At 37.3% G+C, this 23,714-nt stretch overlaps 1 protein-coding gene across 5 annotated transcripts in view; it reads left to right on the forward strand.

Annotated features, from left to right (window-relative positions):
* The window catches only part of LOC106052449 (filamin-A-like), a 102,451-nt gene that overhangs the window by 5,500 nt on the left and 73,237 nt on the right, over nt 1–23,714 (forward strand). For 2 of the 5 annotated variants that reach the window (XM_056027362.1, XM_056027364.1), the window contains exon 1: nt 16,693–16,798. The exons of 1 other annotated variant lie outside the window; for it this stretch is intronic. The gene's annotated coding sequence lies outside the window, so the exon portion shown is untranslated. Of the gene's footprint in view, nt 1–16,692; nt 16,799–16,897; nt 16,913–23,714 lie in introns of those variants that run through there. 2 more of the 5 variants (XM_056027365.1, XM_056027363.1) reach the window with 2 other exon arrangements.

Consider the following 23,714-nt stretch of genomic DNA (forward strand, 5'->3'; position numbering starts at 1 on the left):
CAGACAGACAGACTTCAAAATAGTTCCTTGCTTGACTTTTCTTTTAAATAGTTCATATGTAAACACCTATAAACACACACGCGCACCCTTATAATCATGCTCACACCAGGTCAAGGAGAGGTAATGCAAAAACAAATTAAACTCAAAATGTAACATTCGTATGGATAAAAGAGGCGGGAAGGAGGCGTTTACCTTCACCTCACCTTTCAATTTCATACATTTTGTACTTTTAAATCTCTCGAAGAGGGATGGCTGAATAATAAACATCTCTAGTTTAAATGCTGTCACGCTGATGAAGTTTGGTGAATGAAAATTTGCAATCCAGACGGGAGACCAACTTGTCCAAGATTGAGAGTAATTTAAACTTTACTGAACAGCTTTACTTTTACTTGCTACATCAGAAATGAAGATTTTCCGTCCAATCACAAACCTTCTACAGGACGGTCAGAGGATGACTGGGAACATTGTGGCGACAGACTCTTTGGGCATCCCACCCAAAATTAGGTCTAATGTGTACCAGACATTTATCAGGAACAATAAATACAGTTGGTCGTTGTGCTGGTCATATGACATCCTCGTTTACCGTTTCCTCAGAAATAGCTGTTCACCACCTTCCCCCCTTGACAGCTAGGTGTTAAAAGAGAACCTTTTTTTTAACTTTTAATTCAGCCATTGTAACTCTGTCCACACCAGCAACAACTATCATCTCCTGTTTATATACCCATTTTTAACGTTTTTAAACCCAAGAACCATCTCTAAATTCATCAATACACATACAACAGTTCAAAAGGGGAATATGTTAGGCCTGCATGGTCGCGTGGGCTGCGCTGTGGGCTTCGTCCCGATGTTCCTGGGCTCGATCTCTGCCCGCTGCCGTCGTCCTGCGGGAAGTTTGGACGTGGATGTAATAATCTTCAAATCTGAAGAAACACCCGAAACATGTAAAACAACCAAACATTAAACAAACTACTCTACTAAGGGTTCGTTGGGATCATTCAAAAAAAAAAACAACTAATTCCGCTCATCTCTGTTCAACAAGAACATCAGAAAAACCAATTCAGCACTTTCAGTTCCAACGGACTCAACCCATAATGATCTCTTCAAGACTTGTCTACGATCTACTTACTTTAAAGTACATCCCCTAGTTTTCTAAGGCACACACTTGGTTCAATCGCTTGACGCGGATAGAGCAGAACAGGTGAGACATCGTTATCGAAACTCTCCGTCGAGGTTCTCATGTTGTACCCTGGCCCAGCCTTGTCCTTTTCATTATCTTAGCTTTATTCCTTTTATATAAGTTACAACTAACTAAAAGGTGTTACCAAATCCAGTGGCGTAGCAAGGTGTCCCTGCCCCCCCCCACTCCCTCTTTCCGATAAGACAAATTGAGCATGTGACATAAAACATCGAGTAGTCTGTATGCATCGGCACATTTTCCAGGTAATAAAGTCATTACTTCAGAGGCTTAATTTTTACACTCTCAAAGTAATTTCTCAAATGACTTATTTCATTACACATCCTCGCCAGTTGAATGATCGCTTTGGAACTGTCCACTCATATTAGAAGAACCATCATAGCCTTGGCCTTGCAGTTTATGCAATGAATATGGGAATGTTTCATTACTTGAAGTTTGTTCAGCCAATTCTGCATACTTCTGATTCTCACAAATATGAAAACCTATCAATGGTTTTATTAGCGTACAGGGGAAAAAACAAACGTTGCCACCAACATATAGTGTGATTAGGACTAGACACAATTACAATAAATCTCATTTAGGATATATGAAGGTGCCTTTTTTTTTCCTTTTTGGTAACACCCTCTATGGGTCATTCGGCCCCTGTTGGTCGTTAGTCATGTGCCCAAGCGCAATGAATCCCTTTGCGCCATGGATGCTACGATACTGACCAAATCTTAACCTTGAAACACATTATTATCATTATTGTAGATAGGAATCAATTTTCATTTTCTGGCACTGTCAGTATCGAGCGTCATTAAAGGGAAACAAAATTGATTGCAGTCCTCTTAGCAGTGTCCACTTAGTAATTTTCAGGTGATGTGGCAGATCTGCAGCAATACTGCCCTGTGCCCTCCGACAAGTAACGAGAATTTTCTTAGGGATGTTTGGGGTTTCGAATGTAATTGCGTGGTCAGTAGTTACTATCCCCTCGGTTGATATAAAAAACAGGTCATATCGTTGTTGTTATTATTATTATGTTAGAAACGAACAAGTTTCTTTCTCTGGCACTACCATGGTCTTATTATTATTACTTTGATTATTATTATTATTATGTTATCTACAAAATTAAAATTAGCTAAACAGAAATGTGTGTATATGATGTAAGGCTTAAGTTAAGAATTATCACTTTCATCAATTTCTGTTTCGCTTTTTAAACTTTAGTTTTAGCAATCACCTCGTTGGTTAGCGTGTCGTCTGCAGAAGGTAAATAACTGCCAAACTTGTAACAAGGGATCAGAATATGGGTAGTGGGGAGGCGTGCGATGAGGGGGGGGGGGGCGACCAGGGTAACGCTGGGTAGGGTTGGAGGTTTGTAGAAGAGGATCGGGACAAATATAGACATCTAGTGGTTGTGAACGTCAACTGTGGCATACGCACTGACATACACACACTCTCCCAGACAAACTATCACACACACACACGCTCATACACGATGAGTGACCTGTCACTGTGAAATGAACATCAAACGTTTGGTCAACAGTTAAAATGGTAGAGTAGAGGGGGAAAAAGTTTTTTTTTTTTTTAAAGGGGGGGGAGGGGTCGAAATAGCTTCTGCCCAATGTTAGAAGTTTCCATGTTTACAAAGTTAAAGGTTAAAGGTTAGATAAAAGATTAGAAAAGGAGTTACCATGACAACGAGTTGGTGAAACTCACACTTACATACACGTCCCTTTTTATTCAGGCCCATAGTTTAACTCAATAGAGAAAATGGAGTCCGTGTATACTTGCATACAGTCTTTAATAGAACATATCTGGAGCTTAGAATGTAGACTGGAACCAATGAGGTTAGTTTCAGCCTTTCTGTAGTAATCATCTCAATGGGTAGAGGGCATGTCCACAAAAGTGCTCGTTTTTATTTCTTAATTGCCCAGGCAAGAACGTGATATGAGATAACATACTGCCAAGTGTTGGAACCAGATAGCCAGCCCACATCTTGGGACTATGTTTTTCTAGTTTAAACTACGGGCAGCGTCCAAGTTGCGGGTTTCGTTGATCGTACTTTTCCTGCGTGAGTTCTAAACCATATGAGTAATCTGAAGGTGTGAATGTTTCATATATCTCCCCCCACCCCGGCCTTTCCAAACTTTTCATCCAATGTCAAGGCTACATGTTCGGCTAGCTACTACAAAATTAATCTCGTGTCCTATGTTTATTATATTATTGTGTTACTTACAGAATGGCTGGGAAAATATTACTGCTCGTCATTGCTTTATCTTTAAATAAAATTATTTCATTTAAAGCCTTAAAATATACTGCCCACGGCCTCGTCTTACTTATATCTGGCACTGGGCTAAGTACACAGTAGCCTATTGTGGATTGTAGCAAATGTGCTGACTCTGATTGCTCTAATGCACCTTTAACTAGACAGACTTCCTCCGATTTGAACTCATTCCTAAGAAATGAGAATCGAAAGTTATAACTAAAATGAATAAGTCGAAGTTCTGCAGCCTATGTTTTGTAATTATATGTCCTAATTAAAGGGTGGATAGAAGAAGTAATCAGTGACTTAAAGCCTCTATTGTTTTAGAGTTATTTTGTCTGTATAACTTATGGCTATGTACGGAATGTTTAAAATCTCTTTTAAATGTATTGCGTAGAGTGTTAATGAATTAAAAATACGAGTGAAACTTAGAGTTGAAATGAATCCTTCACTAAACACTTTGATCAAAGAATATTACTACGTCTACAGGATTGTACAGAATTCCACAGCAAGCAGTTTCATATTCTATTTACTAACTTGTATCAATCGCACACTTTTTCAATGATTTAACTCTCTTATCTTTAGAGGAGAAATCTAAACATGGGGTGATTATACACAGCGACAACATCACATGTGTACGAACGAGCAACACGTTTAACGAATAACGTATAGTAGATTATAATTAGATGCATACACTTTGAATCTGTTTGCACTTCGTCGAATGCTATTTGTAGCCAACTAAGTAGGACTTATCTTATCATATGTTTATATGTTAAATCTCTACGACGCAGTGAGTCAGAAAAGTTTGTATGTATTTAACTGTAGCATGTTTGTCTTTGGTATGTGCGGTTGTGTGTCCTTGTCCTCACGTGTACATCATACACGTAAGACAGAAAATTCTGGAACCAGGACCGGCCATAGACATAAACACACTAGACAGCCGCACAGGGCCTCCCATAGGTGGGGCCTAGCGCAGGATTCAAAACAATTTTATTAGCGAAGAAATTATTTGAATTGGAGTAAAATTGGTTTTTAATAAATTGCATTTTTTTTTAGTTTTTTTCGGTCTTTTTTTTTTATTTTTATTTTCTATTTCATTTGGGGCCACCAAATTCACTTCGCGTAGAGCCTCCAATTATCTAAGGCGGGCCCGGCTGGAACTGTTAACAACAGTAATAATAATAATAATAAACCCGGATCGTTTGATCGCAATTCCTGTTAAGAAAAGTAAAATTCAATAATGTGCATAACAAGTAAATGTTCCAAATTTTGACTCCATGTAGCCTACTACTTCTTAACTACGCTTTCATTTCGCGTGGTATGACAGAACGTAGTGCATTTACTTTCCTTTATGTTAAGCATTAAATTATTTCTCATCTTTTATTGCATTTACATAACAATGTGTTAAATTTTTAGTTTGAATGTCTTTTATTCCAAACAACAACACTATTTCCTTACGTTTGTTATAAACAATAATGTCACACGCCTAAGCTGAAGTATTGGAACGAAATGATCGGCTCGCGCCCTGCCCAAGCCACTTATAACAGGCACTCCGCCCCAAGACTCTTAAAACCTCTTTCCCTTAAGAGCTGTGGGGCGTCAACTTTGGTTGACTCGTGACCCATAGTTTTATATTATGCTACGCTGACACGGTCATGGAATTGGATGCACAGAAGCCTCCGGAAGATGTTCAGGAGTAACGTCTTTTTTTAAAGTTAGTCATCAACCTCTCTTGTAGAACATTTTCAACGCAGCTCCATGCCAATACCTTAGAAGGTGCAACAGTCGTAATTTTAAAGACACCTGAAAAAAAATCATTCCTCTATTATCGCGAATGGATGTTTAAATTACAACCCGACTTAGCGACGTTCACAGCCAGCTGGGTCTATCGCAGCCATAAACATGAAATATAAAACATGTGTAATGTACTTAAATATGACAGCTGGGTCTATCGCAGCCATAAACATGAAATATAAAACATGTGTAATGTACTTAAATATGACCATGTGGTGACCACCATGTCGCTAAGCTGCAGATCACTTAAAGGCAGCGACGTCAGAGATCACGTGTCTCACTCATTAACGTACAAACGATGTTGTTTGGGTTTTTTTTTAATCTTTTGGACTCCATGTGTTCCGTCTGTGTAGAGTTAGGCCTGATAGTTGTGCATGACTCATTTAATGGATCTGGTTCCCAAATTGCAAAAAAAAAATCTAGACGGATTTGTTATGTATTGTTTCAAGTTTTCTATCAGGACATCCAGTCATCGAAACTTCTAGAAACTTTGGTCACAACAAGTGGCACGAAGGGGTTAATTGTCCAAGAGGAGCTATTGGAAGTCTTGTATTACTTGGAAGAGGTCCTGGCTAAATTAAATGTAAGGACACTTAAGGGCGATACATTGTGATGTCTTTTTTAATGAACTGATACATACAGAATGATTCAATTTATTCTGTTTTATTTTTTGCTACAAAGCTTATATCAACTCACTCTGTCTGTCTGGCAAAAGTTTGTACACGTTATTTCTCCCACACCCAATCTCGGGTCAAGCCCGAAATTTTGCACAATTATTTCTTTTACCTGCCAAAACGAGAATCACATTTTTTTAAAAGTTAATTTTTAACTGTTGGTGATTATTTATTTTTTTTGGTATCTCGAACAAGGGAAAGAAATTAATTAACTGATAAAGTGGTATAAGTTGAATTAGTCTAATTATTGTTTGTATTAAAAAAATAAGTTTGTAAATAACTATAAAACATATTTTCATAAGCAATCCCCTGGCCCAGTGGTTACCGTATTAGCTTGGGTAGGCTGAGGAGACCTTAGCCCTCGAGTTTGAATTTCGCTCAAAACTATTACGAAATATGTAATGACTCAAGAGTAAGACGCTTAGAAGTTGGGTTTAATTGGGTTTTTTTCCATAGTGAAGCGACAGTAGATTTAAAACTTAGAACGGAAATAGAGAAGATTAACGGCCTAAAGACGACAAGGAGACCGCTTTTAGTAAAGACGTCCACTGTGCCCTGATTTTCTAGAAAAATTTTTTTTACCTTTTACCTTTACTTATCCCTTATGATGTTGGACCGTTGGGGCACTAGACAAGATTTGTCGACCGTCTTTCTCCATTCCTTCCTGTCTTTTGTTGTGTTTAAAACCTCTATCAATGGTAGGCCCGTCCATTCTTTTATGTTGTCCTTCCATCGATGGGAATAAATTGTATTATTTAGAAGGCGGTATTACTTCGCTCTATGCTGTTTTGATCTGTTGGAGATTGGCATTTAGATCTACGAACTCGCGAACACCATCTACATAAAATCTACACTCAACTAGACTAATTTTGCACTTCTCAAGAAGTTTTTTAAGACATCGTTTCGCAGCTTTATACAAACTTATTATCTATTTATATCTGTTGCTGTTGTTGAAAATTTCACTTTGACGACTACTGTTAATCACCTGAGTCATTTACCTTGAAATTAATTTCTAACTCCTTTCCATTGCCTTACCCCTTAGTATGTGTGTCAGGAGAGAGGGGGTGAGAGTTTACTGGTAATTTTTTGCACGTAGATCATCATGGAATCTTCATCAGCGGTACACAAAGCCACAGATGTGTTGTAAGCTTGTAATTCTACCTGACAAACAGCTTACAGTGATTCATATATTATACTAATCTCCATCATTTCTTGTATGTTCCTAGCAAAAAAAAAATAGATAACAAAAAGCATAGCGTTGCTTCGATATCAATCTTTAAATTTAAAACTAATCACTTTTTACGAGAAGTTTGATAGATAAAGTAACTGCCTTACTGGACCAGAATTTGCAAACACTATAATATATATTCTTTTTTTTTTTTTTGGACGGGTATGTATGCCTCAAAGGGTAATTACGAAACTAATTGAGAGTACTTAAAGAAATATTTCTGTGTCATCAGATAGCAGCTCTATAGGATGGAAAATAATCTATTGAAGCTGATCTATCTCAAGTATGACACTAACAATTCCAAGAGTAATTTGGTGCATAAAAATGAATTTTATATGGGGTGAGGCCGCGAGGGGTTTCTAGGAAAAGGAAAGTATGTTTCTAAGAATGAGTGGCACAGAATGTTGTTCAATATTGTATTGTTATATTATGATACACGGTGTGCGCGGTGAAACAATATCACCGTGGCGTACTTAACTTAATGAAAGTGCAATAACAAAAAGCTATAAGACTTTACGCATAAAATATAATATATATATATACATAAATATAAAATATTGGCAGTTAACGTAAGTCTCAATAAACCAACAAAGAACTACATTGACTATAAGAATGACATCGACGCTTCACAGTTTCACGCCATATAAATTGAACACCGTCTGTTACCAGATCAGCTGAGTTGGCAAATATTTCAATATTATTCAGCTTGCTCGGAACCGCAACTCATTGTGAAGTAACAACTCAACATTACACAAACCAACAAGGCAAACATAGCAGTTGGAAAGATAACACTTCCAGAAGCCAGTAACGATTGGTCCGGCTCTCCGTTGGTCTCGCATAAACCGAGACCATTCGTTATGACACTCAACGTCATAACCTTTGGGCAGTTTAGGCCAATAGCTCGTTGCCACGTCGCACAGACTTGTTACATGGCAACGAGCTATTGGTCTAAACTACCCACACGTTGTGACGTTGCAGGTCAGTGTTCATGCCTTCTACATACGATTGATCTCGTAAAGACCGTTGAACGTCTTAAAGAATTTTATATATATCTATATATCTCTCTCTATATATATACTCAATGAGACTGCCAACGTTGCGTATTTCCTACCGACTGTTTAGAACTTAAATCCGTCTGTAGAAACGCAGCCATGTGCTCTTTACTCTAGCCAACGTTTTTTCACCATCCAGTATGATTGAATTGAAGGTGTCTGATGAGAAGCCAAAAATATCAGTACGCATTCGGAAGACAGGTTTGATGTTAAATTACATTATCTTCAAAGAAAAAAAAAGCATATTTATTTTTTGAAGTCTGACAGTAATATTGTGCTTGCATCCTTTGAGATAGATACTGGCTTTCAGTACAAGAGAACACCTCTTGAGAATGTGACGGGAAGTACGTACAGATGTGATTGTCTGCTGAGTACTGTATTATTTGGGTCTTGATTATTTTTAAATGTCTGTTGTATGTGTTTAACTTTTACAAAATAAGCTTTAAGAAAACATTTTTGTTCGCTCAAGACAGTGATACACAAACTTTGTCAGCCTGGTGGTGGTTGGGGAGGGTCATAAAATTGTCAATATTCTGTCACTGATCTCATCACCAATCGTTCACAACAGTCGTTCAGAGACTCTGCAGATTCAGTATGCAACGTGGGCATAAGTTTCGGAAAGGGAAGGAATAGCACTGTCCCACGGGCTGGATATGGTCCGTGGGTCGAATTTCAGACATCACTGCCGAAGACCAACCTGTCATCTGACATACAAAGTGCTCCTTGCAACCGATTCACTAATGTACTAACAGTACATAAGACAGTCATGCAAGGAGGCCTTTCAAACAGTACATAAGACAGTCATGCAAGGAGGCCTTTCAAACTACATAAGACAGTCATGCAAGGAGGTCATTCAAACAGTACATAAGACAGTCATGCAAGGAGGCCTTTCAAACAGTACATAAGACAGTCATGCAAGGAGGCCTTTCAAACAGTACATAAGACAGTCATGCAAGGAGGCCTTTCAAACAGTACAAAAGACAGTCATGCAAGGAGGCCTTTCAAACAGTACATAAGACAGTCATGCAAGGAGGCCTTTCAAACAGTACATAAGACAGTCATGCAAGGAGGCCTTTCAAACAGTACATAAGACAGTCATGCAAGGAGGCCTTTCAAACAGTACATAAGACAGTCATGCAAAGAGGCCTTTCAAAAGTACATAAGACAGTCATGCAAGGTGGCCTTTCAAACAGTACATAAGACAGTCATGCAAGGTGGCCTTTCAAACAGTACATAAGACAGTCATGCAAGGTGGCCTTTCAAACAGTACATAAGACAGTCATTCAAGGTGGCCTTTCAAACAGTACATAAGACAGTCATGCAAGGTAGCCTTTCAAACAGTACATAAGACAGTCATGCAAGGTGGCCTTTCAAACAGTACATAAGACAGTCATGCAAGGTGGCCTTTCAAACAGTACATAAGACAGTCATGCAAGGTGGCCTTTCAAACTACATAAGACAGTTATGCAAGGTGGCCTTTCAAACAGTACATAAGACAGTCATGCAAGGTGGCCTTTCAAACAGTACATAAGACAGTCATGCAAGGTGGCCTTTCAAACAGTACATAAGACAGTCATGCATGGTGGCCTTTCAAACAGTACATAAGACAGTCATGCAAGGTGGCCTTTCAAACAGTACATAAGACAGTCATGCAAGGTGGCCTTTCAAACAGTACATAAGACAGTCATGCAAGGTGGCCTTTCAAACAGTACATAAGACAGTCATGCAAGGATGTCTTTCAAACAGTACATAAGACAGTCATGCAAGGTGGCCTTTCAAACAGTACATAAGACAGTCATGCATGGTGGCCTTTCAAACAGTACATAAGACAGTCATGCAAGGTGGCCTTTCAAACAGTACATAAGACAGTCATGCAAGGTGGCCTTTCAAACAGTACATAAGACAGTCATGCAAGGTGGCCTTTCAAACAGTACATAAGACAGTCATGCATGGTGGCCTTTCAAACAGTACATAAGACAGTCATGCAAGGAGGCCTTTCAAACAGTACATAAGACAGTCATGCAAGGTGGCCTTTCAAACAGTACATAAGACAGTCATGCAAGGAGGCCTTTCAAACAGTACATAAGACAGTCATGCAAGGTGGCCTTTCAAACAGTACATAAGACAGTCATGCAAGGTGGCCTTTCAAACAGTACATAAGACAGTCATGCAAGGTGGCCTTTCAAACAGTACATAAGACAGTCATGCAAGGAGGCCTTTCAAACAGTACATAAGACAGTCATGCAAGGAGGCCTTTCAAAGACGGCGAAACGAAATACGAATTACTTATGATACAGAAAATTCATCTACATTGATAGATCTACTAGCAAAACGAAAGAGACAACTTATTCTCTTCATATTATGAGATTTTCTTCTATGGCGGATAATACTAAAAAGTTAGTTTTTAAAGAATTATAGTTTTTTCCCCTTTTCAGCGATAAATTATGTCTGGAAATGAAAATATTTACTGGTGTGATATGGAAACAACAAATTTTTGTTTGCGTGTTTGTTTGCTATGTTTACTTTAAATCTTCCTTCTAAAAACCAGTCAGATTCAGATGTTATTGTTGAACGTATCTACGATACATGTATTTACAAAAAAAAATAAATTAAATAAACCTATACGTGATGTATAACCGGAAGTCGAGCTATGAATCAATCACCAATAGTATTTGTTATATATAGTGGAAAATAGATATTTGATTGTTTTGTTTATTTATGTGTGCTTTGATTCTAAATACTGAGCGATGCAGTTTTTTTTTGGTTGGGATGGTTGTTTAGTTAGACAAAGAGTGAAGAGTAAAAGTTGCTCATGATTGCAGTTGACAGGTGAATAGAGAAGAAGAAGAGACAGTGAGAGATTGGGAGAGCAAGAGAGAGAGATGGAGATAGAGAGATGAAAAAATCCTTTACTTCGTTTAGAACCTCCTCAGATAATAAAAAAAGTGGTTTGAGATAGAATTAGGAGAAACGTGTTATGGGGTTGGGGTTAGGGAGGGGGGGGGAGGAGGAAGAGTTAGACTAAAACAAAAAAAAAAGTATTAAGCCAATACAGGTGTGTAAACATTGCTCCAACCTGGCGCATTGCTCACTCTCAACAGAAAAAAACAACCTCCATTTACCTTCAGTTCTCCTGAAGGTAATTGAAGTTCCTATCTGTTATTGTTTTTGTTTTTTTTTAAAAAAAAAACATTTAGTAAATTATAACCACCATGTCTGTTAAAGTTTCTGTTGCATGTAGGGTCTCTGTTATAGGAATTATGTCAGTGATATGTCAAACTAAATGTTTTTTTACATACATAAATAGTTTGAACAAAAGAACATGACAGCTTATTAGGTTTTACATTCATAGACTTATTTTTATCTTCTGTATTGGAGATTTTCATTCCTGGCAGGAAAAAAAAACTATAAATAGCTAGTGTTTGGGTGTATCCGGTGTACCAGAAGTAAATGAAGTGTTGTGATGTTGGTTTCTAAGTTAAATGATAATGTTTGTGCACTTTTTTTAGCATTGCAGAATCAAAGCGAGACCATTCGTTATAGAAGGCCTGGACGCTGACCCGCAACGTCACTACCTGTGGTCAGTTTCGACCAATAGCTCGTTGCCACGTCGTATTGGTCTAAACTGCCCACAGATTGTGACGTTGCAGGTCAGTGCTCAGGCCTTCTGTAACGAACGGTCTCGATCTAAGCGCTTGTGTTTGTAGCACAAACTAATTTCAAACTAATTTCCCACTTTCACTCGGTGACTTATAAGGTAGTTAAATAACAAATGGACAAATAACCAGCTGTTGAGAAGGAGATTTGATACGAAGTAAGTCAAGTTCCCCTTTCAGACCCTGCGGTCTATAGGGCAGATGATTTAATTAAAATGAAAGCTCGATTCTGTTTTTATTTAATTGGTAACAGTGACGTTCATTTTAGCGTCCTTGACATTTTTATGTCCATTGTAAAAATCTCCAATACATCAAAAGTAAAAAAAAACAAAACATGTATCACAAGAGCTGCATGGATATCTGACTTTATATCTGAATTTATAATCAACTTTAAGTCTAAAATTAAAATGCAATAGTTATTGTGTAAAGTGCATAGTTATTGTGTAAAGTGCATGGCAAAGTTTTGCAAACGTGCATTACACAATCACACGCGTGCACAGCAAATCGCTTTTTATAAAAGTGGTGTGTGAAGGCCACCAAGGGGTCACGAAGGTCAAGATTGTGCTGATTTTGGTGGTGCTGGGCTAACTATAAATTTCCTGGGTCACCCGATTGAAGTTCTGAAAGTTAATAGTCGATAGCATTAATTTCGGAATGATACATATTAGGGGAAAAATTAGCTGTCTGTTCTATATTTTTTTTTACAAGTTTTAAAATTAGCTTTCGACTAGATTAGAACATTTATGTCTCACTAGTCTTCTCTTGAAGTTATAACTGAACAAACAAAAACGCCTTTTTTAAAAATCTACTCCTACTTTCAACAAAGTAACGAAACATAGACTAAAATCAATCTCATTCATACAGTAGGAAAGCCAGTAAATAATTTAAAACAAAAATATTCTTATAATAGTGTTTTTTTCCTCAATATCTTGTAATAGTGCCGACTTTCTGCTTTTAGTTTCCCTTTTAGGCCTTGCGATCTACAGGACAAATGATGTTAAGGTCATCAGTTTTTTTGACAAACGGCTAACGAGCAGGGTGTGTTGTGGCCAGCACAACGATCGAGAGTTGATAGAAGTTTCGAAATAAAAAGAAAAAATATCTCTTTCATTTTTCTATGCGATGAGCTGGTATAAGCTATAATAACAACAAAAGATCTGTACACCCCGCCCTCTCCCTTTCTATGCACATTCATTTCTTTTTGGACCGTGTGTCATTACAAGAAAACACAAGAAGCTGCATTTAGCTTTATTATTTTTGAATACCATCCGGTCGTTCTGGTCGCACTTTATAAACTTTCTCAATTCTTTATAACATGTCAAAAAAATATTTTTTTACATTTTTATTGTTAAGTTAAATATGTTCAGTCTTACTAACTACTACATTTAGGCCTACACGAAAAAAAAATGTTTACTATTTTTTTAAAGAGAAAAAATCTATTTAGTATGCATATAAGTTGGACATAATGTAAAACAACAATTAATAAGTAGTTGTTCATATTATCACGTGAACTGAAGCGTCTTGACAATGGTATAGTATGCTTAAGTAAAGGAAAATTGTTATTTTTTTTTTACAAATTTTTTTTTTTTGGAGGAATTAGAGATTGACCATTTACAAAGCAATTAGATCAATTAAATATTCATTATAAGACATCAGTTAGGCCAGGTTCACATCTAACTTCACATTCACGTTCACCTATCCTTTGGTCTGCTGAACCGCTGGGCACCACACAAGATCTGTCAACCTTTTTTCTCCATTCTTCTCTGTCATTTGTCTTTGATAGAATTTAACTCTGATGTTCTTTCTGAAAATATTGAAACCTGCCTTTTTACCTGCCTGGGTGGACCACTTCGGGGGCCGTTTTGAGTTTATGTTTCCACGCAAGCTGCCTTTGTAACCTTTTTTTAAGAATGTAAATCGTATCTTCTATAAATAACAAAGAGATTACTCTTTTTTAAATTTATATAAAATTCTAAACAGTGGCGTAGCCAAGTTGGGGGATGAAAGGGGAGGGGTCCAAATTTGAAAATCCTTCCGGGCTCCCCACTTATGGGTCCCCCAAATGAGTGTCCGAATTTTTTTCACATTAAATATTAAGCCAATGCCATGTTATCTTGCTATTCATGTTGTTATGTAAATTAGAGACCATATTCATGTGTTACACACATTAGACTTATATATTTATTAATTACATTTTCTCATGTCCTGATGTCGAATGTCAAAATGCAAGGGTCCCTAAACAGACAATGCCTCCCCCCCCCCCGGGGCTGTCAAATCCCTAGCTACGCCACTGATAGAGGTCTCTTGTTTAAAATCTGTTTATACTTAGATTTATATTGATATTTCTGCGGGAAAATAATTTATAACAATACATTAAAATACACGCAAACACAATTTGAAAGGACCATATTTCCAAGTAGACTTTTGAGAAATGAAGCACCGTCGATTGTGTTACTGCATGCTCATCACATCCGGGTCATCTCGTACTAGAGAGTAAACAAACGCTCCCCTCTCCTTCTTCCTTTTGCCACCGGTAGAATGAACAAAATCAGCTGACATCCCTTCTTCCAAATTAGGAAGGGAAGTAAGCCAAGACGAGGCTGGCCTAGACACAGTTCTCGCGTGCGGGCGGGTAATTTCACTTGGCTTGCGTCTGCTGTGCGAGAGAAATCTTGTTACCCTGAACAAAACCAAACGCGATTCAACAGGTGACTTAAACGAAACATACTTTTAAATAAATTCTTTAACATGTTATCTGCAATCCTCAAACTTTTTATAGACCTGATATTAAAGGAACAACACCAACACCATTTAAACGCTCAGTAGTTCAGTCAGGTACAATTTCATATAGTTACTATAGCCTACATTATTAAGTATAGCGCTTCCTTTCAAATAAAGATAAGAATAAAATTGATTTTTACATAAAGTCTGTAGACATTTAAAACAGATGAGAACATCCTCTCTTCGTGTTAATTGACAACATCAATTCGATATAAAAGTTGCAATGAGGCTCCAAATAGTGGAAATATTTTATTTATCAATTTTTTTTTAAATTTTTCTTTTAACTATTTCGCCCCTTTTCCCATTAATTGGAGATTTTCACTACCAACTAAACAATGGCAAGGACGATAAATTGAACGTCACAGTTGATAACTAAATAAAAGAATTGAGCTATAGGCTATAATAGTTACACTATCTCAATGCGTAGCAGTTTATCTTCCTATCAAGCTCTCCTTTCTTACTACTAGTTAGTTGCCTATTTGTTTTTTCTATTATTTCCTCTACTTTCAAATAATTTTGTGAAACAAACGGAAGATTCTGCAGTGTGATAAAGTGCACAGAATGATCAGATACCTTCATAAAACAAAATAAAATAGCGTATCACTATTGCCTTTATTTTCTACACCGGATCCATCAATAAAGCTAGCTATTTAAAGTTTTTCTGCCAACAATGAGGATCTCCAATAAATTGTTAGTGTTTACGTGATTGCTTGGCGCGGTGGCTGAGTGGTAAAGCGCTTGGCTTTCGAACCGGAGAGTCCTGGGTTCGAATCCTGTTGGAGACTGAGTCCACCCAGCTTTAATGGGAACCTGCCATTAATTGAGGAAAAATAAAGGTCGTTCTGCTTTTAAAAAAAACGCCCTGTATTAATTATTCTCAGAAAAGCTTTTGATTCTTTGAATGTGAGCCCCCCTTTTTTTTTTATAAGTCACATATTCAAACTGTAAAACAAGGCTCATTAAATCCTATGCATACAGTTCTAGTAACAAAGCCATATCTCAGAAACAACAAAAAAAAAAAAAAGCGCCAATCAACTCTGAATTCACCTCAATGTTTGTAGTGTTAAAAATGTAACTTGCTCTTTCACCTACAATGCTTAAAAAAAAACTACAAGTCACCAACAGGGAGTAAATTTGTATAAATAGATAAAATAAGCCAATTCAATGACACTAAATTGAAGGATTACTGTCGCCTATTAAATATCTCAAAGAGTAGCAGTTGGTTTTTAAATATGAATTTGTCTGCGCCAGTGTCATAGAGTAAATTATACTTTCACCATAACGTTATTTTTTTTTGTTGTACTCACAGACCTATATATATATTGTATATAGGTCTGTGGTTTTACTAAAAGAAGAGCTCAGAAACCGATTCTGCGGCGATAAAAAAAAAGTGCGCGTATTAAAGCCTACATTAAAAAATTCTCAAACTTATTAACATTTCCTGTATCCTGTAAACATCTTATCAACACTTTCTATATTCTGTACACCAGATACACAGAATTCTAGCTATTTACGTTTATCCGCTATAGATTCTAATTTCCAAGAACAACGAAACGCGTTTTTTAATTGAATGAAGCTGCAATTACTTAGTCCGAGCAGCTAGTTAGTAGAGAAACATATCTGGACCTTAATTCACTCCTGGTGTCAACAGACTGACTAATGATTAATCTTTGATTGGTTGCTTTTATGTGGTGAGCTCTAGAGAGGTCAACAGTGGTGCCAGGGTGGGATAAGGCGCACAACCCTCTTACTGTTTCTTAAAATGAATGTACTGACGTCCGGACACAAAGATAGCGGATAGTATTTATATATCTGGCTGGAGAAACTCCCACTTAGTTTCCATCACCTTTCTAGCTGTGGGCCCCCCTCCCCTCTCCCTTCTTTCTCCTAGCATCCATTCGTACCCATGTACACATCTGTATATCTCAACAGAGGGGAAAGGGTGAGTGTGACCCATGCTTACCTTGAGAATTCTAGAAAACGTTCAGATGTGCCCTGTTTGGTGGGTGAGTGCTAACTACGTCATCGTTTTTTGCGTTCTATGTGTGTGTGTGTGCAGGCCCTCCCCCCCCCCTCCTCTACATCTCGTAGGGTTTATTACCAGTGTTATCACCGGCAGCTTAAGCGACGGAGATCCTTCAGGATTCGGAGCTTCAGTGGGACACACTCCTTGGAAGTAATAGATTCTAATCACGTTCTTGAATTGATGTATTCTCTTGCCTCTGTTGGATTTATCCACTAAAACAACTTTGTGCTTATGTGATTTTTTCTTCCTCCAATTACTGCATCGGTTTGAGTTTCACTTTTTTTTTTTTGGTGTTTTTTTTTTAAAGATGTGGATACCGTTTTATTTATCTCTGAAATCTATGCAAATGCTGCAATTTGTAATGAATGCATTCTTTCATATGTTTACAACAATCAAATCATTCATTTTTAACAGCTTTTTTTTCTGTTGATATTTTCTTTTTTTTTTCATTTATGCGTTTTTGAATGAAGATTTTTTTTTTATTTTTTTTTTTTGTCTTTCGCTCTATGTTTAATGTTGCTTATTTTGGGATGGCGCATTTATTTGTGTGTTGCTTAACTTGACACAAAGCGCAATTAGTGTTTGCTTCTTCGCTTTCTTCATTTCCTTTTACTGTGTGGCACTTCAATTACTTGCTAGCCTGGTGTTAAACAGTGTATTATATTTGACAAACTAACGGGTTTACATTTAGTAATATGTATGTGTTAAAAAAAGGTATTTAAACATTGTACAGGAAAATCAGAGCTGTTAAGTTACTCACTTTCTAAATAAGAAAAAAAAAATGATTAGCAGCATTACAATTGAAAAAACAACAGAATATTCCTATGAGTGTTTATTATATGTGGTAGTAATATTTTTCGTCTTGATAGAATCAAATCATATAATAAAATGTAATAATTTAGTTCTACTTATCTTGAATATTATTGCTATTATGATACCATACGATATGCTAATCCTCGATTTCAGTCTTTGCGTGTTTGTTCCCTTGCTTTTTTTCCCTTAAAGTTATTTAAAAGTACTAATAGCTCTTTGAAAAAAAACAACAACTAATAATAATATCTAAAAACATAAGGTACAAATTATATGTATATTTTGAGGCTACCCTGACGATAGATTACTCCAGCTGTATCGCTATTGTTTGTTTTATATTTATACATTTATATCTCACCATGACGACGCATGTGTTCATAAATCTGATACCCTACTTAGTTTGCACACAGTGCTATTACAATAGTGAGTCTTATTGACTTCTACTCTATGCTTTCTAAACATAAAGTCTTTATTTCGACCCATAAATCGTACACGTGTAGGCGTGTGTTTGTGTAGATATATATAGGTCTACCTGTGCAGATATTCCTCGTCTAGAATACACATAGAACCTACCTACACATTTTCTCCTTCCACCGGTTGAAGCCAAGGCCGTTAACCCCCCTTACCTTCTGGCATTAACACATCAGTTCTCCCTCTCCCCCCTTTTCTTTCATCTTTCTAGCTGCTCACGTCCCCGTGTCTGTGTCTCAGGTAGAATTCAGCAAGGTAAGCACAAACATCAGCGGCATACCTGTCTCCCCATCTACGAACTTAGCCTTAGTGCCAAAACCACCATCTTACCACATTTCTCACTAAGTACAAACTGTATTTTTAATGGAAGAGATCTATATTATGGTTGTAATCCCGAATTGCTTTTTTTTTTGTGGCAAAAAAGTTTCTCTTTAAGCCAGAGCTGGGCTAGCTTGCACTAATAGATTTCATTCCTAAAGGTGTAGACGACGCCACTCTGTGTTAAAATGTACCACAGTGGTTCTATCCCTCTGATTTGTTTTAGTTCTAGAATTCTGGTTCTTAATATATACTGTCCGCGAAACTGATGTAGGCCTAATTTTTTTTAAAAATAGAATCAAGTGATATAATGAAATGTAATCATTAATATAGGTCTACCAAAATAGGATATTATTTATATTAAATATAATGATACGATATGATATGATAATCTTTGATTTAAGTTACCCAATATTTACATCATGGTAAATTATCATTTATTATTTTTGTCGTGAATTTGTTTATTTGAATTGTCACCCCTTAGTGTTTGTTACACTTGTTAACCTGTGTACTGACCGTATTTCGTAGTCCGTGTTGTGAACTCTACTATGTGTGTAGTTGTTTGTCATTCAGTGAAATAAAGCTTTGAAAGTAACATGGTATTGTTATTATTAAGTACAACAATTTTCTAACTAGTTGACCCGCGGCGTAGCATACGCCGCTATTTAGTGACAGGTGAACACTTCCTGAAAGACATAGTTGTCCAAATGGGGTGGGTTTGGGCAAACGACCTCTCGCCACCATAAACGCCGGAAGTATTTATGTAGGCAGCGTATTGTCGAGCAGAGTGTATGACTGCTTCCGTAAGTAAGAACAACGGACAGGGCGTCGCCATAGTTATCCCAGTGTTCGCAAACAAAGCTTACAGTCATCTTGCGAAGTTCGAGAGCAACAGTTTCGTCGATGATTTTCGAAGAAATATGCCACTGATAGAAATAAACAGTTACCTGATGCAGGAATTTCGACTACATTGAAAGACCTGTTGACTCCACGAAATATATGTGAAGCCGTGGCTATGGTTAGAAAATGAAGGACAATATGAAGGGGCAAAATCAAAACAAAGCTACAGAAAAAACATGCAACTATTTTAATGACACCAGATATTAACGTGTAGTCAAATATAGAATGTATAAAGAGAAAGATGACTTGTTCTCCCCCTAACTCTAACCCTAAATATCTTTTTAATGGCGTACATCGTAGTTGGTATAGATGCTGGAAGTGTCTCAACAGTATTGAGCAACAAGTCCTTGTTTTGGAGATCTGTTTTTGTTTACATTACACCACGCTGTGGTTTAGTCTTTTACGTATTGGTATGATGCATTAGAGTGCGTGGCAGCGCCCAGCTTGCTCCTACTATGGGCTGATGGTGACAAGGGAATCTTAATATCAAGGCGCCACCTAAGGCGCGGGCCATGGGGCGGTCACCATCCCCAAAGGCCGTCTCTGTGCAATCATAGAAAAACATTATACGACATGACACGCTTGATTGCTGTATTACGTTTTTGCTGAGCGTGCATATCTTAAAACCTAATTATAACCTTGCTGTATAAAAAAAAAACCGGTATCCACTTTAAGTTTGTGCATTATGTTCATTCCGTTTGTTTAATTGCTCTCTTCATGTCCTTGCTCGTGAGCACCTGTTGAGTGAGGCTACCTCAAGCACTTTACATGAGTGTAGAAAACTTTGCCTCAAGATGTATTGTTGTTTTGTAGTGTTAGACCAAAACGTGTCTTAAGTCACTGTCTTAGTTGTGTCTCTGAACAATGTCACAGAAAGCGCTAAAAAAAATCAAAGACCTAGAAATATACATAACTTATATGTTATCAATCGCACATTTTCAGCTCTTTGTAACGAAGAATTTAAAAAATGTTGTTTTTTTTCTAGACATAACTTATATAAAAAAGAAAAATGCCCAGATATAAATGTAGATTTTAGACTACCATTGTTAAAAAAAAAAATAACTGACAAACTTTTAAAAAAAAGTTATTACTTGATCTTGTAGCGTTTGTGTGACAATGAAAGTATGAAAATTCATTACATTTCAAATACAATCTACTGAATCTAGATCTAACTATAAGTATAGTTCCATAATCTAACAATTAGTAGCGATGTTGAAACGTCAGCCATATTATTTAATAATTGTACCGAAAGTCATAAACAAAAGTAGAAGGATTACAAAAAAAAAATGTATCTACAGGTTTGTGGCAGGCCTATAGCTCTTTCATTGTAATTAAATATGGGAAACATGTTTACTCAGTCAGACTTTATCAACGCCACCCTTCGATCAGGAATCATGAAAAGGCCCAAGATGCATGTGTGTAGTCGCTGAATGAACTCTTTATGTTGTGTCTGTTCTATTTATGTGTATGTTTCTGTTGTGTTGTCTGTATATGAGAAAAGTGTCCTTGAAATCACAACAAATTTCCATAAGGATCAATAAAACAGTCTTAGTCTTAACGCCCTTTGATTTTATGTTTGTTTTTTTTTTACTATGTAGTTAAGGAATTAAAAAAATAATTTCGCTGATGTTTCTATTTATAGTTCCATTACAACGTGGCCACATTTCTCTATATCATTTTTCTGTGTTCCTTACTGTATTGATTTCTAAATATGGTTAGGGTTAGGGTTAGGTTAATAACCTCTTTTGAATGTAAACTTGTAACATACTGGTATTATATGTACATTTGCTCACTAGCGCGTCAGTGCAACACCGCTTGCGTTTACGTAATAATAATAATAATAAGGCCAGTCTTCGAGTCCGAAGATTAATGAGGAATGCAGTATTTCCAGTGACCTCGCAGCCTTAGCTGTGACCTACATACTTTGCCACAACCAGGGCAGGCATAACCATTGTCCACCGGTGGTCGGTTAAGATGTTCTTTTCGCCGTCTACGTTTGTCCTCGGCTGCGGATTTTCTTTTGCTCTCAAATGTGTATGCGGCGGCATTCGTGAGTGACCTCCTGCAGTCTTTTTTTGAAGCCGCATGCAATCAGGTGCTCTCTTCTATGTCAGCTAAGACAAGTTGGCGCCTAAGCTGGTCTTTCCGTGGGGCACCTCTGTTACGTCGACCACCTTTTAGCTCACCAAAGGGTTAGGGTTAGGGGTTAGGGTTGGGGTATGCTTTTAGCATACGTTCATTCTCCTATACGAGATACGTGCCCTGCCCAGCGTAACTGTCGGACCATCATCTGTTTGTAGTGCGGTCCTGCCACCGTATGTCCATGATGGAGCCCAAGCATCTTTGGTGAAAGCGTTCAAGAAGTCTTAGTTGCTTTCTGTATAGTGTCCATGTCTCAGAGCCATATAGAAGGGTTGAGAGAACCACCGCTTGTAGACACTTTTTTTTGTAGGCAGGCGGAGCGACTTATTCCGCTAAACTCTCGCCCGGGGGCGTCGAGAAGCGCTACTGGCCCTGGCCAGACGGTTATCAACTTCCCTTAAAGCGATGCGTCATTTGATACTAAGCTTCCTAGATATGTGAAGTGGTAAACACTAGAGTCTAGTTTGTTGTTTGTATACACACAAATATTCTACATGTAAACAAGAACAAATGTCTTAATATTATTCAACAATTAAAATCCGCCTTTTGAAATTGGTTCAAGATTTTGGAAAAAAATCGGTATTCATTTTTTTTATACCCAGTTTATAAAAACAAAAACAACAATAACAACTAAATATCGTTGGTTTTATAGAGCGATAGCACAATAACCACGTGGCAAGTCTAGACACAAATTTAACCTAGGTCTGTGATAAATATCTATTATACAGTCGAAACCCCTAGAGAAGTGTGCACATGTTTGTTACCGTTAATGTATTCTTAAAGCTCACAAAAAAGGTTAATATTTTCAATGTGTTCAAACGCAAAGATTTATATTTTAAATAATTTCTCATGAAATTCGGTCAAATTGCTTACGGAATCATTCACTCTCCTTATCCTAATTAATCCAATCTGGCAAATGTAGAAAGCACGTTTCTTGTACACTATTTATCTCTGTACATACCCCAAAGAGAACACATTTTTTTTGTTTTGTTTTAAATTTCTTGCTAGTTAGTCAATATAATTGTGCGTGTGTATCTAAAACAAAAAGGAGGGAGCGAAGTTATTCAAAAGAGAATGAGAAGATTTCATTGCACTGCGTGACTTAGTTGCTACTATATAATAGTGTTGAAAGATGCGCAGTAGCTGCAGTCATTTCTTCCCCCCCCCCCCCCCATTTCCCAAGCCATAACATAAACATTTAAACGTCATAACCCCAAACGTATGATACTGTATTTAGTATTGGCTTTGATCTACGTCTGAGGTCGTCAGTTTATTTATTTTTCTGATAGTCAAAGCTAAGATCTTTTGGGTCACGTAAATTGCTTGGTATTGAATTCAGTTCATCTGCGCTCTTTTGGGTAAGGTGCTTAGGTCAGCATTTTACAACGATGGTGCTCACGTGGGGAGGGGGGGTCTTTCTTTTTCTTTCAATGACAAAAAAAACAACACTTTTGTTTTTGAATTATAGTTATGTATTAATCAAGTTAAGTAGTTAGGTATTAATGAAACAAAAACGACATTGTAATGAATGTTTTAAAAATTAAATTAAGTGAGGCCGTTTCAGTTTCTAGGTAAGACCTTTTATTCAATTTTCCCTAGAGGTGTCTGCAGCAAGATTATTTCAACAAGTTCTATTGACGAAGACATTCCTATACGCCATCACTAATGCCACTATAAAAATTACGTCAGAACAGTCTAATTTATTTGAGTTACCGTCCAGTGGCGTAGCTGGGGGGGGGGAAGAGGAGGGGGGAATTTGAAAATCCCCCCGGGCCCCACTTTAGAGTGTTTTTTACATTAAATATTAAATATTACGCAAATTGCAGGAGCTCCCAATAGGTCAAATCCCACGGGCCCCCAAATGATGGAAAATTCCTAGCTACCGTCCTCTGCATGATAGGCCAGCTACAAGATGTCTTGCTGAACACGTGAATAAATTTAATGATGATCTTACTATGACCAAGCCCATTATAAACGTGCATTCACTACTGCCTTAAATGTCTCTCACACTAACTATCGACCCGTACTTTCTTAAATTATCTTTTTTGACCTAATCTCTTCTTACTAGGAGAAATATGCTTTGCAGACTCCAGAAAAATGAATTTCTGATGATCACAATTCAAGAAAACGCTTGGCGCCCCAAGAACCCCTAGCTGGCTAAGACCGCCACTGATCAAAATATTATTTCAGTGGTCTATGGTCAATATATTTCCGAACACCATGAAAAAACAAATGTCGAATCTATTAAATAAAAAAAAAAACGTGTCTTTCTGTAGCATCTCCTAACACACGCAGCTGACCAGTGAGACATTCCTCTACTCACACTAGTCCCAGACGTACAGGCTAATGCTTTTATCAGATAATCTGCTCATCCCCTCTCCTTCCCCTTGACGCCACGCGCGTACACACACACCCACCTGACCGC

The sequence above is a fragment of the Biomphalaria glabrata genome, chromosome 4, assembly GCF_947242115.1.
Source record: "Biomphalaria glabrata chromosome 4, xgBioGlab47.1, whole genome shotgun sequence".
In the NCBI taxonomy this organism is placed as follows: domain Eukaryota; kingdom Metazoa; phylum Mollusca; class Gastropoda; family Planorbidae; genus Biomphalaria; species Biomphalaria glabrata.